Source organism: Haplochromis burtoni, unplaced genomic scaffold (assembly GCF_018398535.1).
Source record: "Haplochromis burtoni strain Fernald_Lab_line unplaced genomic scaffold, NCSU_Asbu1 Contig_926, whole genome shotgun sequence".
NCBI classification, from domain to species: Eukaryota; Metazoa; Chordata; class Actinopteri; order Cichliformes; family Cichlidae; genus Haplochromis; species Haplochromis burtoni.
In genome coordinates, this window is record NW_024583287.1 from 64,313 (window position 1) to 80,687 (window position 16,375).

Here is a 16,375-nt window from a genome sequence, read left to right on the forward strand (position 1 = left end):
CCCGAAAATGGTGCCGCGCTCCCACAATGCATTGCGGCGTGACGTCAACTCCAAAGCCCTATTAATCTTGCAAACAGCAACGCAGTCAGAGGTCAGTGTCAGAGAGGGAAAGGATATCCAGGTCGCTCATTTAGTGCTGAAATGAAGTTTCAGTCATACCTGTAAACTAAAAGCTGACATTAAAATTAATATATTTATATATATTATATTAATCCCAATGAAATCTACCCTTTCACAGGGTAGAAGGGGGAGTGGATGCTGGCGCGTTTTGGCTGCCGCTGCTGACAGACCACGTGACTTTCGCGCATTGCATTGTGGGTACAAGTGGCAAAAAAATCAAAACACTGCATCAAGCGCTAGTATTTCCAGCACCGGTAATCATTAATTCTGTGGTTTTAATCCCTACTTGCATTTTATTTGCCCCAAAAACAGTTATGTACAAAACGACGGAGAACACGGCAGGTCCGTACAAAGACAGACTTGACGAAAAGGCAAAAAAAAAAAGTGCTTTTGGACATATTTACTGTCAGATATTAGCATCAGCTGTTAGCCACTGGGCTGTTTTCGGATAGCTAGTGTTCTCGGAATCGATCTTACCTGGAAAAACATCCTACCCAATGTTTCCGCGCAGACGTGGCGCATGCGCACAAAACCAACAACGAATTAACTTTTTTCTCTCACCCATCCGGAATACTTCTTAAGGTTATGGTTATAGTATAACATCATGCTAAGGTGCTGTTCTTCCTTCTGTGCCATTGTAAGGTGACCTTGAGGGTCTTAAAGGCGCCTATGAATAAAATGTATTATTATTATTATTATTATTATTAGAATGTGTTAAATTACCACTTTTATTAGAATTTAACAATCCAACTTTAAACTTCAAGAATAAAGACGTCTGAACATAAAAACAGTTTTTATTTTTCGAGTCAAATCATTCTTATTTATGTAGCACATTTAAAAACAGCAGAAGTTAACCTAAAGTGTTTTTCAGACAACACATTCACATTCCATGTCTCCAAAGATCACAGTTTCACAACACGTGATAAACTATGAAAGCTGCATTTGGTTGTTTTAATCAACACAACAAAACACACCAACAGTGGAAAGCAAAATTCACACACATCATGAAATGTTGATGAACCATGGTGATTGTGACAGAGCAGTGAACTTCATAATAACTTCATACTGTCACTGGGTTCAAACTAAAGGAATGCTCACAAGAAATCATCAGAGTATCAAACTGTAACATTATAAACATTATTACTTAAAAAAATATTTTGTAGTATTTAGTTACTTTTATAATATTGTAAATCAATTATTAACTCAGTTACTTTTTTGAAGAAGTAACTATAACTAATTACTTCTTCAAAATAACTTGCCCAACACTGAAAACAACCCGATGAGATCCATGCCAGTGCACACAAACTGGACCTCCACTAATGGTAACAGGTGCAAAGGTGGTTTTGGAATGGTTAGCCTTTCTTTCATTAGTCACTGTAAAAGCTGCTCTTTAGAAACACAGGAGTGCACACTGCACTAATATTTTTTTTCAGCTTATCTTCCTGTAATCTCACTTCAGGTATTAACAATCACACAGTTTTGTGTTTGCACTTTGGAAGGAAAAATCATCTTTTTAGCATCTCAAACACGCCCTCTGCAAACTTCATACCCACAGCAGGTTTTTGCAAAAAACCCTGTTCACTGTGAGTGGAGAACAGCCAAGTCTCCTCCTTTGATAAACCTCCACATGTGCCACTGAAAACAGTTAAATTAGTTTGAATCTGAAATCCTGGCTCAAGCTATTTGTTGTGAGACAATTTCTTAATTTTACACACTAAACTGCTTATTTAGACACACTTTACACAGAGTTAATCAAATACAACTAATGCTTTAACAGCATAAGGATTTCTTAATACAAACATCAAATCAACAAGAAAACAGCTTCAGAACATCTGGATCAAAACGCATTCACTAAAAATAACAAAATGTGGCCAATTTGTGGATACGGTAAACACACTAAAGTGAAAGGAGGAGCCAAAAGTAGAGGTTTGATGGAATTTTAATTACCTAAAATGTGATGTTTAAAATGGTCCTGATGTGTGCTGCTGTAGTGATGTGACGGTCGCGAACGAAACGGCTCTTAGAGCCGACTCTTTGAGTTGAGAGCCGGCTCGTGTTTTTTTTTTTCTTTCTTTCTCTCACCCTCTCTCTCGCACTTGTTTTCTGCTTCACTCCGCATGTAAGCCTTGTGCTTGCACAGGGCAGAGGGGGGAGGGGCGGTAGTTACACTCGCAGTAGTACAGGAACAGAGCGGGAGGGAGAGAGAGGCCGTATCCCAATACAGGGTCTGCAGCCTTAAAGGCCGCATTTTAAGGCCGATTACGTCACAGCGACGCGACCAAGGCTGTCCCAATTCAAAGGCTGCTCGAAATGCGGCCTCAAATGCGTCCTTCATTTCCCTGAATTTTAAGGATGTGGCGGTGTAGACTTCGTGGCCCAACATATCCCAGACTTCATAGCGCAGAGGTGGGTGTGGATAGTTTTGCTGAAAAAAAACGGTGCAAGAGGAGCGGCCGAAGAGTAAACTTTTAAAAGTAAGTACTGAATATTATGTAACTTATTTATGCGCGAATGTTTAATAACGAAGAACATTAAAACATTACTGTTGGCCACATGTCGGCAAAGTTATGTGACATTAGTGATGTTTGTACTAACTTGGTTTTAAAGCCTTTACTTTAAAATATACGCCGTTCAATAGTCGACCTTAATCTTACAGAGAATGTGATGATTTTATGGATAATTAAAGTCAGTCATATATCCACAAACACAACAAGCTGAAAGTCAGTGATGCTGCTCGGTTTGCAGTCCTGAATATCACGGCACAAGCAGGATTCACTGCACTGTTAATGTTAGCTATGTTATATTGCTGCCTCTGTTCGGTGGTGTCGAGCCAAACGGACTTTAACGTGTGTTTGAACGAGCTGACGGTTCACTCGTTAAGCTGAAAGAAAGATGCTTTAATCACAGCAGTCACACATGTGTCCACTGCACCATCTGGGAACTCTTCTTGTTTACACTCGTAATAACACAAACACTAAATCCTCCTGTTTGTAGCAGTGTATACACCTGAGACTGTCACCTGTCTGTCTGTCCTGCACTCTCTCTCTGTTTCTTTCTCTCTGATTGTGGAATAAAAGTATGAACATGTGTTTATAAGTTACACTTGTGTTTGAATCCTGCAGCTTATCACACATTTGATTTCCATGTGTGACGACTGCAAGTGTCCAGAGTGAGGACAGACTGAGGGACCCACTGCTGCACATCATCTGTGAGGCTTTGCACCCCTGATGATCCACCAGGACAAACTCAGCAGTGTGTGAGGAAGAGGAGGAGGAAGAGCCAGCAGCAGCTGACAGATGGAGAGAATAGACAGACTGTTCCCTGTTTGTGAAGGACTGCTAGGAAAGTTTAACATAACTGTCTGTGCTGAATCAGTCTTATTAGGTAATGTTCAAATAATGTTATCATCCCAGTGTTTCCAGTGTGGGAGAAAGTACTCAGGGCCTTCAAGTTACACACTATGAAAGGCAGCAACAAGTTTAATGTTCAGAAACCTGAATATAACCTGAATGAGGTAAGTTGATCTATAGTGTTACATCATATTCTATAAGGATGTTATGTGTTTGTAGACTTTCTGCCCAGTTTGACCCATTTAGCAGAAGTCAGCCTGTTTAAGGCTCTGATATCTATTCTGTGTGACTTAAAGCAGTTATGACATGGTCTGATTTTCTCACCCAATAAAGGAATATTTCATATATCAGTCTACTCTTCATTCTATCAGACACAGTTATCACAGCTCGTACATTTGCTTTTTACACATATATGTAAGCATTGAGCCAAATGTAATAATACCAACATATTAAACGAACAATATTTGTCTCTTATATATAATACATCTATATATCTAAGGTGATGGGAAATATAAATAACTGCAACTTGAATCTTTACTGAAGCTCAGTATTTGGGAGCCGGTAAGCTGGCAATCTTTTTAGTGAGCTGAGCCAAAAGAGCCAGTTCTCTAAAAAGAGCTGGAATTCCCATCACTACTTTGTTGCCACTGTGAATAAGAGGTTACACTAACTCACTGCTCCATCTTCTGGTACAAACTGGTATTGCATGAAAGTAAAGCCCAGAGAACAGAGGCGATTTTTAACCCCACTTGAGATCAGTTCATGTTTTTTTAATTCACTTGGTTTGGGGAAGCCTCTCCCACATTCTGTTTAAATTAAGTTGTAAATATATTTGAAATATAATTCTGTGTTCTGATGGACTCTACATTCAAGATTCAGGAAGTTTATTGTTCATATACATCACAAAAAACCAAATGGTACTCAGAGCCATGAAATTCTTCCTTAGCAGGTTCCCTTCAATGTGTGTAATCTCATGAAGTTTACAATGAGCCGATTGTAGGAGGCTTCTGTCACAGTGTCTGCACTTGTATGGTTTCTCTCGTGTGGACTCATTTATGCACTTTAGGTTCACGTGCAGTAATGAAGGATGACTGACAATGGTCACAAAGGTGCTTTTGAATACCAGTGTGAAGGAGATAGTGCTTTATGGTTAATTGTTTTTTTAATAATTGACTTGATGTGGGGAAGCCTCTTCCACATTCGTTGAAGTAGTTCATTTTCTACCCAGTGTGTCTACATTGATGTGGTTTTAGGCTCTCTTGATGTTTGAAATGTTATGCACAAACAACGCAACGACACACTTTCCCACCACCACAGTGACGACAGGGTTGAGAACTGGATCCATCTGTGTCGCTCTGCTTCTAAACAAAGACAGTGTAAGTCAGAGAATTCCTTAAACATTTTTATCCTGAACATTGCCTGAAATAAAGAGCATCTTTGCCAGTGTCCAATTACATTTTACTGTTTACATTATAACACTCAGCTTACTGGGCGAAAATGTCTCTTAATTTGTTGGAAATCTACTTAATGGGAAGATTGGATGTTAAACCCCTGGATGCTCTACTCTGCATGCCACAAGATAATAACCCCAAGGTACTCTCTAATGGATCCATTGGACTTTGAATGTTAGATACATAGAAATGAGACAAGGTTTAAAACTTTACTTTTTTCCAACATCAGTAAAGTTTCAGGAGATTTGTGTCAGAATTCACTGAGTTTTCATGTCTCGTTTCGTTTCGAAATTAAACTAAATGCACATTGTACTTCAAAATAACTGCAACTGTAAAAAGAGAAAAATATAAATACATACCTCACAGTAACTGCACTTGTAGAGTTTCTTTCTGATGTGAATCTGTTGGTGGACTCTTAGGGAACGTGGCTCTTTAAAAGCCTTTACACATAGGTCACATTTATAAGGTCTCTCCTCAGTGTGGGTAAACATGTGCTGCTGTAAGTCTTTGTGTGTCACAAACAGTTTGCCACACTGATCACAGAAGCAAAAATCATTTTTGGTGTGAATCCGTACGTGTATATTTCGGTGCCCTGGCTGGGCAAATTTTTTTCCACAAATGTCGCAGCTGTACGCCTTGATTCCAGAGTGGGTAACTTGATGGCTTCTTAAGTGGCTACTGCGTGTAAAAGCTTTACCACACAACTCACATCTGTGTGCTTTAACTCCACTGTGGATGAGTTGGTGTGTTTTTAAGTGTCCAGGTTGGCTAAAAGATTTTCCACACAAGTCACAGCTGTACGCTTTAACGCCACTGTGGATAAGCTGATGTGTTTTCAAGCTTCCGAGATGGGTAAAAGACTTTCCACACAAATCACACCTGAACGGTTTAACTCCACTGTGAATGAATTTGTGTGTTTTTAAACTTCCAGCCTGAGTAAAAGAATTTCCACATAAGTCACAGATGTATGGTTTAACTCCACTGTGGGTGATTTGGTGTGTTTTTAAGTGTCCAGCCTGGGTAAAACATTTTCCACACTCAGCACAGCTGTACGATTTAATTCCTCTGTGGATGAGTTGGTGGGGTTTCAAGTTTTTAGGATGGCTAAAATCCTTCCCACACTCATCACAGCTGTATTTTTTCTCTCTCTTTTTTCTGTGAGGTTTGTCGGCCTCCTGGGAGCGCTGACTTCTCGCTCCATGTTGGTCCTGCAGTGACAGAGATACAAACAGAGCTTTTAAAAAAACAAAAAACAAAAAAACATCCAGCTGTGCACACAGTTTCAATAACAGCGTAACTGAGATATTTTTCTCACCTCCTGCGTTGAAGTCATTGTTTCCTCTGTAGTGGCTGAGCTGAGTCCAAATGGCTGAAACTGTTCCTCTGCTGCTCCACCAGACTCTTCTCCTCCTGTTACTCAGCTGGGACACAAAAAGTATAGATATGTATTTTATCCCTGACAAGAAGAAGCAGAGCAAATAAACATTACTACACTCAGTGACAACAATACCTATGAAGCTTCAAGGTGAAACCCCAGAAGCAACTACAAAAAGAAAGTCATCAGCTGCCTACAAGAACTTGAAAAAGCCACTGAGCCCCCTGCATACCACCACCTTTACCCAGGGGATGCTGCACCCTGTATATATGAACTTCCATAGACACACAAAGAAGGAGTCCCACTCAGACTCATTGGTAGCAGCATAAACTCAGCCACCTACAACATTTCCAAGCACCTCATCACCATCCTAGCTCCCCTTGTGGGGAACACACCCCATCACATCAAAAACTCTGCTGACTTCACCAACAAGGTCCACAAACTTACACTTGATCCAGATGAAACCAGAGTTTTAAATACAACAACGGTTTCTACAGACAGAAACAGGGATATGCAATTCGCTCCCATGTTTTTACTCATTGTAACCATCCTTTCGTGGCTCAAGAGTTGGGAGTTCGCCTTGTAATCGGAAGGTTGCCGGTTCGAGCCCCGGCTCCGACAGTCTCGGTTGTTGTGTCCTTGGGCAAGACACTTCACCCGTTGCCTACTGGTGGTGGTCAGAGGGCCCGGTGGCGCCAGTGTTCGGCAGCCTCGCCTCTGTCAGTGCGCCCCAGGGTGGCTGTGGCTACAATGTAGCTTGCCATCACCAGTGTGTGAATGGGTGGATGACTGGATATGTAAAGCGCTTTGGGGTCCTTAGGGACTAGTAAAGCGCTATATAAATACAGGCCATTTACCATTACCTTTACATGGAATAAGCGGAAAGAAAGGCTCTTTGCTCTTTAATAGGGACAGCAGCTAACCACATGATAGGGTGAATCAAGGTTTGAAAATGGTTTCACTCAAAATCTCTGGTGATAACGACTCACGCTTTTTCCACACGTTTGTTCTTGCGTTACGAACAAACGCAAAAACGCTGAAGGTGAGCTGACAGTAAGAGGGTCATCATCTCACAATGCATTAGGATTCTCAGACCTAATGCAGACCTAAGTCATGGTTTACTTGATGCCTGCAAACTGGCACAAACTGAAACTCTCAGTAAAGACACTGAAGCAGTGGACGGATGAGACTGTGGAGAATCTGCAGGTGTGTCTGGACTGCACCGACTGGGAGGTTTTCAGGATTGTTACCAACAGTTGGGATTATGTTACGGAATAAACATATATTCTTAGTGCTTATTTTCTGATTATATTCTTTTATGTATGTTAATAATAAAGGCCTCTATAAAGCAAGGCCAGCTGTGAGAGAGAACTAGGTCAGAGGGTGACAGGTTGCCTTAGCAACAGAAGCTTAAGTTAGTGGAAGTTTAAAAAACAGGAAGTTTAGTGCAGAGCTGCACAGACATATTAATAAAATACAGGAAACCAGACAGAAAAAGTGGAACTAGTAACACAGAAGGAGTTTTTTTTGATTGAAACTATGTGTGACGTGTAAAGGACTAAAATAACACCTATATGAGACACATTTTTGGCTTCTAATGCTAGAGATTTTGCAACTGGCTTTTTGGGCTGTGCAGGTGTCTCTCTTCTGGGAGATAATTAAATAAGAATTATAAATATTTTGATTAACTGAGTCGTGTTCTCTCTATTCAGTAAGAGAATGACAAGAACCAGATTTAATAATTATTATAGAGATGCTGTGATAACCTGTGACGTCAGCTTCTGTGAGGACAGCTGCACAGCATCAAACACCAGGGTGAGTTAGAATAATGACCAGCTCTGGTTCACAGCTAAGCCAAAGCAGGCTGAGGCTGGAAAAGCAGGAAGTGTTTCAGAGTGGGGACAGAGACAGTTTGAAAGACTTTCAGGTCCAAAAACTGTTTTCAGCTAATGACTCTGCTTCAGTCTGGAAAACACCCCGACAGTGAACCAACCACAAGCCTGAAGACTCCACTCCACCAACAACTCCCCCACTTCAGGCTTTCAGTTGTTTACGAGCACTTCACTGACCCTCCAAGTGAGGCCTGTAAATCTTTGCCTCCAAATGCTAAAAGTTAACATGAAAATTACACCTGTTTTTGCAGGCATGTTCACATTTGGGATATGCAGGACTTCAGCTGGTGCAACATCATCTATGATGTGACTCAAGCCCCTGGCCCTTACCTCAAGGATTGGTTTGTTAACCATACCACAGAAAGGGTTGATGTGTGGTAGCTCTGCAGGGATGGCAAGCTGAGAGCTAGACTACCCTTTGAAGGGAAAGGAACCTGTGCATTAGTTTCTCTGCTCATGCCTTTCAACTTGTTCACACTAAAAGACTTTAAGCAGTTGCCCCAAATCGTAAAGGAGTGGGGCATAGAAACTAGAAACTGGGAGTTGTCTTCCCTAAAGTAACACTGATGTATTAGCAGAAAAACACTATTCACTGCATCTTGAGTAAATATTATAAAGGAGTGTAGCATAAACAGGAGTGAAACGACAGAAAAATGTAGTAAAGCTAGGCAACACTCTTTTCAGAAAACTGAAGGAATGCATCTCTCTGTCTTCATGTCCCTCGAATCAGTCTTTTTCCTCCGGCCTTGTTGTGACTCCTCTGCCATCCATTATCCAAAGCACGGAGAGAATCATGTACAGGTAGACCATGTAACTGAACTCTTTCTGTAAGAGCATCTCACACATATCTGTTTCCAGGATAATATTGTGTATGCCATTGCTTCCTTGCAACTAAATAAATGCATTGGAGCTTGCTGCTCATTAGTGAATTTATCTAAAATTCTAATACTACAGCAGATTGCTCTAATCCATTTCCTGTTATCAATTCAAACAGGAACCACGGACATGCTATGGCTATTCATGGTGCCGTTAGGTGCACCTCATAATTTCAGCAATCCATACTCTTAAAGACATAAAGTTGTTTAAAAGAATATCCATCCATCCATCTTCATCCGCTTATCCGAGGTCGGGTCGCGGGGGTAGCAGCCTAAGCAAAGAGGTCCAGACCTCCCTCTCCCCAGCCACCTCCTCCAGCTTGTCCGGGGGAATACCAAGGCGTTCCCAGGCCAGCCGAGAGATATAATCTCTCCAGCGTGTCCTGGGTCTGCCCCGGGGCCTCCTCCCGGTGGGACATGCCTGGAACACCTCACCCAGGAGGCGCCCAGGGGGCATCCTTGTCAGATGCCCGAACCACCTCAGCTGGCTCCTTTCGATGTGGAGCAGCAGCTGCTCTACTCTGAGCCCCTCCCGGATGGCCGAACTTCTCACCCTATCTCTAAGGGAGAGGCCAGCCACCCTTCGGAGGAAGCTGGTGCTGGCGCTGGTTTAAAAGAATATTTTGGGTTAATTTTGATTTGCTGGAATAAATTATAAGTTAGTTAATACAGTATCATAACCAAGCTGTTACCAACTATTAAGCCTGTATTTTTCTCAAAGCTGTCTTCAGAAATGTGAAATTATTACATCCAGAAATTACAAGAATTCCCACATTCACGGCTGTAGCAGCATATATTCAAAGATTCATAATTAAAATCACCTTAAGGTGACTGTTGTTGTGACTTGTTGCTGTATAATTGAAATTGAATTCAAATAAAATGTTTCCTGCAAACATTAAACATGTTCTCTTGTACACTTGTGATCATTTTCAAATTGTATGGCTGTAAAAATGTGACATTTTCTCCCAAAGTCACAGTATCAGCCCATTCCCCTGTGTAGAGGCAGGCATTTTTTTATTCATTTATATTTTTTACACTCCCAACCAGTATTGTTCGGCTCAGTCACTGGGTACATTTCTGATTATTTTACATCTGGTTAAGCATCTCTATTAAGGGGTCAAAGGTCTCTCTCGTACTTTCAGTGCTGCCAAATCTGGATGTAAGTCCTCACTGCACTGTGTGTGTCTGTTTCCTGATTCAGTAAAACACATGCAGCTCTCCCAAAATGTGACAGCATCACTGTTTTTGTCCTCCTCTTCTCCATGAATCTCATCAGTATACAAGGCTCACACCAATGCTAATGGAAAATGTAATGTTAGTGTTATGTTAATCAACAATGTCTGTGAAGGTTCTCAGTCATTCAGGTCATCGTAATCGAAGGAGCTTAGAAAGAAAGCGACTGGACTTCTTGAAGACGTTTTACCTCTCATCTGAGAAGACAGATGATAATAAATTATAATAAAAACGCTAAGAATTATGTGTCATTTTAGTCTCTTTAATTGTGCTTAACTAAAAGCACAAGAATAAAAACAAATGCTCAGAAAACACAAGTCTTGAGAATAGAGGCTCAAATTTGACCCTATAATTGAAAATACTATAATATCATAATTATTATTAGTTATAGATGTTGCAAGTTTAAGGGATACATATACAGCAGGTGGAGAAATACTCTGATCGTTGCTTTTGGTCCTCTTTGGATGCTGACTGTCTTTTGTTCTATTAAAAGTATTTCGACAGACACACAAAGCTGGACATCTTTAGTTCTGAGTCTAAGAAGGTTAGAAAAAAGTGACTGAAAATCTTGTGCAAATCTCTGCAAATGTTTCACCTCTCATATATACAGTGTAAGAGTCATTTACAGGGACTTCATGTTCTATGTGAGGTAACTTGTTTGATACATATTCTGAAATTTGATGTTTGAGAATACTGTATATTGTCATTATTTTTGGTTTATTTTGAAAAGTCTCAACAGGATCTTTAACTTTATTGTGAAAGGGTTACATGAAAAATAAATAAGCGGTCGGCTGAGCCACACGATGGTTTTACTGTCTTTACTGACGAACCGACGCGTATCCGTCCGTAGTGTGGTTATTTTAACTGTAGGAGAAAGAAATTAATACAATGACTACAGACAGTTATGACTGAATTATATAAAACACTGCATGAAAAACACCAACGACGTTATTACAGATATGCTGATCCCAGCAAAGAAGAACCGAAACAAAACAGCCTTTTAAATAACCGTGGATGTGGTGACCGTGGTAAACACAAACGAGGCTGTAGAGGTTTGGTGCAGGCAGAAAAACAGCTGCAGGGACAATGAAAAGACTTTCCTGCTCCAACTTCTCCCAGCATGCTGAGCTAATGGTTAGTTGGTGTTTTTCTCCAAACACTCTCTCACTCTTCTCTCAACGTGTTCACAATAAACTGTGAACAGACACCGAGGAGAGCAGCAGAAGACCTCATTCAGGAGCTAAACTCAACATGAACTGAACTCACAGTAAAGTTAGCTCGGTGCTTACCTTTAGATGAGCCCACAAACCGAGAGAAACTCCGCGATGAAGCTGCAACTCTTTCCAAACACAGGAAACAGATCAGGGAGCAGAGACCCACGTGGTTCACGCTGATCTCAGCTACGATCCAGGAGACAAGGGTGGGCAGATCGATGCAGATATCGATCAGGACGTTGGTAGTGGTTTATGATCGATACTTTAGTTTGTTTCTCTCCTCTAAGTTCACTACTTTACTCCCGTTTTGTGAAAAAGCAGCTCTCTCTGCTCGACTCCTCTCCTGCGCACACACTGTGCTCCGCCCCCTCTTCCTTCTCTGCTGTGGTTCGTTGCTGTGCGGTCACTGCGCACACGTGGGGTGCGTTCCGTCTCCTATCTCCTTTTCCTAGCTTCTTTTCCTTGGCCTCTATAAAAACGTCGTCGTGGAAAAGAGACTCAGGAAAAGAGAAGAACTGAAAACTACATTGAAACTACAATGTGCAGAAGATGCACTAGAAAACAAACATTTCACTTTGTCACAATGTGTTCTAAACCAGTTTTTTTAATTAGATTAGATTAGATTAGATTAGATTAGATTAGTGTAGGAGCCATTCTTGGGTTAATACCTTATGTGGTCACTAGAGGTCGCCTTTTTCTGTTTTGATTATGTAAAGGTATTTAAGGTAGACGCACGTAATCGGCGTCAGGTGTGTCATTGAGAAGGCAAACAGTTTGTGACCGTTGCGCTGTTATGCTAAGTCGATACAGAATAAAGACCAAAAAGGACAAGATACATACTGCTGGATTCATTGGACTGTGAACTTAATTCATGCATACCAGTGACATCGCGTCACCCCCGTTAACGACCACCTCAGTGGCTTCAAGCGTAGGCTTAGCCTCTACAATTAGATTAGATAAAACTTTGTTAATCCCTCGGGTGGGTTCCTCTGGGAAATTTGGTTTCCAATAGTACAGCACCAATAGAAGTTACAGAATGTGAGCAGAAATCTAACATAAATACACAGAGTATTCAAAATGGATAAATAGATTAAATAGGAATATGAATACAAGGGAATTGCGCATTCCAAGTATTGAAGTCTATTGTACTGTATATTAACAAAAGGTATTGCACAGTGAGGTGAAGAGGCACTACAGCTTAGTTGTTCCCCCCTCCTTTGTCCCCCTGTCTCCCCTCCCTCTCCCCTCCAGAGAGGAGTTAAACAGTCTGATGGCGTGTGGGACAAAGGAGTTTTTAAGTCTGTTAGTTCTTGTCTTGGGGAGAAGCAACCTGTCACTGAACAGACTCTTCTGGTTGTTTATGGCCGTGTGCAGAGGATGCCCAGCATTGTCCATAATGTCCATCAGTTTCTTTAATGTCCTTTTCTCTGCCACTGTCACCAGAGTGTCCAGCTTCATGCCGACCACAGAGCTAGCCTTCCTGATCAGTTTCTCCAGCCTGGATGAGTCCTTCTTTGCTGTGCTGCTCCCCCAGCACACCACAGCATAGAAAAGTACTCCAGCAACCACCGACTGGTAAAACATCCTCAGGAGCTTCCTGCAGATGTTAAAAGACCTCAGCCTCCTGAGGAAGTACAGTCGGCTTTGGGCTTTTTTATACAGGTGCTCTGTGTTGCATGACCAGTCCAGTTTATTGTCCACCCACAGCCCGAGGTACTTGTACTTGTTGACCACCTCCACCTCCTCCCCCTCTATCTGAACCGGCAGTGGACCTGCTCTGGACCTCCCGAAGTCCACAACCAGTTCCTTATGGAGTTCCTTATGGAGAAAAGCACAACATAAGAACCAGTCCATTTACCATTTTTCCACAGGATAACTTTTTATTAATTCTTTTATTAAAAAATGAATGGAAATGAGATTTATTAAAAATGTCGTTTCCAATAGAGACCAGGCATCATGGCAGCAAAAAACACGTGCACCAAATAATAACGTAATTAAAACAAATACAGTTCCATACATCCCAAAAGTTGAGTCTGTTCATCTGGAGTGTAAACTTTTCGTGGCATTGTATATATATATATATTATATTATATATATATATATATATATATATAATATATATATATACATAAAAAAAATATATAATTAAAACATCCCAGCGCCCCTGGGGCGGTATCCTTCAAGCTCGGGTCCTCTACCAGAGGCCTGGGAGCTTGAGGGTCCTGCGCAGTATCTTAGCTGTTCCTAGGACTGCGCTCTTCTGGACAGAGATCTCCGATGTTGTTCCCGGGATCTGCTGGAGCCACTCGCCTAGCTTGGGAGTCACTGCACCTAGTGCTCCGATTACCACTGGGACCACCGTCACCTTCACCCTCCACATCTTCTTGAGCTCTTCTCTGAGCCCTTGGATATTTCTCGAGCTCTAAAATTAGAAATATCCTGCTCTCAGAGTGATGCTGAAAAACTAGTTCATGCATTTATTACTTCCAGGCTGGACTACTGTAATTCATTATTATCAGGATGTCCAAAAAACTCCTGAAAAGCCTTCAGTTAATCCAAAATGCTGCAGCAAGAGTCCTGACAGGGACTAGAAAGAGAGAGCAGATTTCTCCGAATCTCTGCTTGAATCATATCTGTTATTAACCTCTGTCTCTCTTCCACAGCATGTCTTTATCCTGTCTTCCTTCTCTCACCCCAACCAATCACAGCAGATGGCCCCGCCCCTCCCTGAGCCTGGTTCTGCCGGAGGTTTCTTCCTGTTAAAAGGGAGTTTTTCCTTCCCACTGTCGCCAAAGTGCTTGCTCATAGGGGGTCATATGATTGTTGGTTTTTTTTCTCTGGATGTATTATTGTAGGGCCTACCATAAAATATAAAGCGCCTTGAGGCGACCCTTGTTGTGATTTGGTGCTATACAAATAAAATTGAATTGAACGTCAACTGGTCTGAAACAGTTTAGTGTTCATGGACTCTAACTAGAATAACATTTTTGGCCATTAACAATGCTAAAAGAAACATGATCTTTACTCATACTTTCCTAACCCTAACCTTCAAACAATCAATCTGAATCTTAACTCAAATCTCAAACTACTTGTTGTGAGACCATCTCTTTATTTTTCACACCAAAGTGTTTTATAAAACAAACTTTACAGAGAGTTCATCAAATATAACTAATGGTTTAACAGAATGAGGATTTGACAATACAAACTTAACATCAACAAGAAAACAGCTGCAGAACATGGATCAAAATGCATCCAATAACAAACAACATGTGGACGTCAAAGATACAGTAAATAAACTAAAGTGAAAGGAGGAGCTAAAATTAGAGTTTTCAAAAGAATTTGAATGAACTAAAAGAAGTCATCTGCGATTTCAAAATGGTCTTCATGTGTGCTGCTGTTTTTAGCTTTTAACATTTCTTTTCTGCCACTGTGATTAAGAATGTGTTCTTTGCCTGATTAAATAAAGGTTACACTGACTCACTGCTGTATCTTCTGGTACAAACCAGTTGACAGATTTAGTTCATACTGAAAGCTTTAAGAGCAATTCGTGTGGCATTATTTGGAGTTTGGGAAGAAACACTTTTAAGAGCACAGATTACCACAGCATAAGAAGATTAAATAGAAAAACAATTAAAATTTTACTGAGGTAACAGATAAAATAAATACAGTGGAACCCCGACTTACGAATACCCCGTTTAACGAAAAATTCAAGTTATGAAGGCACTGAACGACAATATTTCTGCCCGAGTTATGGCAAAATGCCTGGGTAACGAAATCCACTGGCTCTGATTGGCTGAGCCTACAATGCCTTCCGAATCATGTGACAACCCCTTGGCTTCCGTACTTGCGCTTCGCTGTTCCACTTGAATGACGTATTGTTGTTCTAGTTAGCAATTAGCCTATAGCCTATCGTTCAGCATGGCCTCACTCAAAATGCGCAATGGGTGCTTCGACTTACAAAAATTTTCGACTTACAAAAGACCCTTGGGAACAAATTAATTTCGTAAGTTGTGGTTCCTCTGTACATACAAATACATAGAAAGAAGTTAGATTTGGAAAAAAGCAAGAAAGTTATAATGAAAAAAATATATACACATGTATATACAGTCGCCTGGCGCTATAACATGGTTCACTTTTCCCGGTCTGATTTTTTTGTGTGCAAATTTGCATGTTTTTTTTATTTATTTAATTTTTTTTAACAGCGGATTATGTTCTGGGTACTGATTGTAGACCACTGTGACTCAAGGTCTTAAATAATCAGACCTTGAGTCACAGTGGTCTGCCGTGTCTCCTGTCAAATTTACATAAATCTTCGATTGCTAGTAGTGCGACTGTGAGATGCTGTACCGTCTGTTTGTAAGTTTTTGTCATGGTCCCCATGTCTGCCTGGCGGACCCAGGTTGGCTACATATGTTTCTGGTTCTCCCTCACGCTCACCATGTGTCGCCTGGGCGGAGCTCATTGCAGGCTTCTGATCCTGCCCTTCGCACCTGTGGCTCATCATTTCACCAGCGTCCACTATTTAAGGCAGTGGCTGGAAACATCTCATGGTTGGACTATTGAGTAACCTCGGTTGTAAGCTTCCGTACCCTAGTTTCAAGTTGTTTCTTCGTTTTATCTTTCTGGATTAACCGCTTGTTCCTGTGCGCAGGATTCTCTTTCCCTTAAAACCCTGGGCGAGTGGAGTTGCTGGTGTGTTGTGTTTTGGAACTGTGTGACAATTTCCTCATGTGTAAAGAGCCCCTATTTCTGGACGTCCCCTGTGCCCCTCTGGATCCCCCCCCCCCTCTCTCACCTATATATAGTTGCACCTGGTGGTGTGTGTTAATAAAAGGAACTGCATTTAGCTTCCCTTGTCTGCGCAT

General features: G+C 41.2%; 1 protein-coding gene across 8 annotated transcripts in view; it reads right to left on the reverse strand.

Moving 5' to 3' along the window:
* LOC102295774 (zinc finger protein 91-like) overlaps nucleotides 1-11,896 on the reverse strand; it is a 55,878-nt gene extending 43,982 nt beyond the window's left edge. For 4 of the 8 annotated variants that reach the window (XM_042216117.1, XM_042216116.1, XM_042216115.1 and 1 more), the window contains exon 1: nucleotides 11,586-11,895. The gene's annotated coding sequence lies outside the window, so the exon portion shown is untranslated. Of the gene's footprint in view, nucleotides 1-11,585 lie in introns of all 8 variants that reach the window. The other 4 variants (XM_042216119.1, XM_042216118.1, XM_042216120.1 and 1 more) reach the window with 3 other exon arrangements.
* Nucleotides 11,897-16,375: the final 4,479 nt, after the last annotated feature.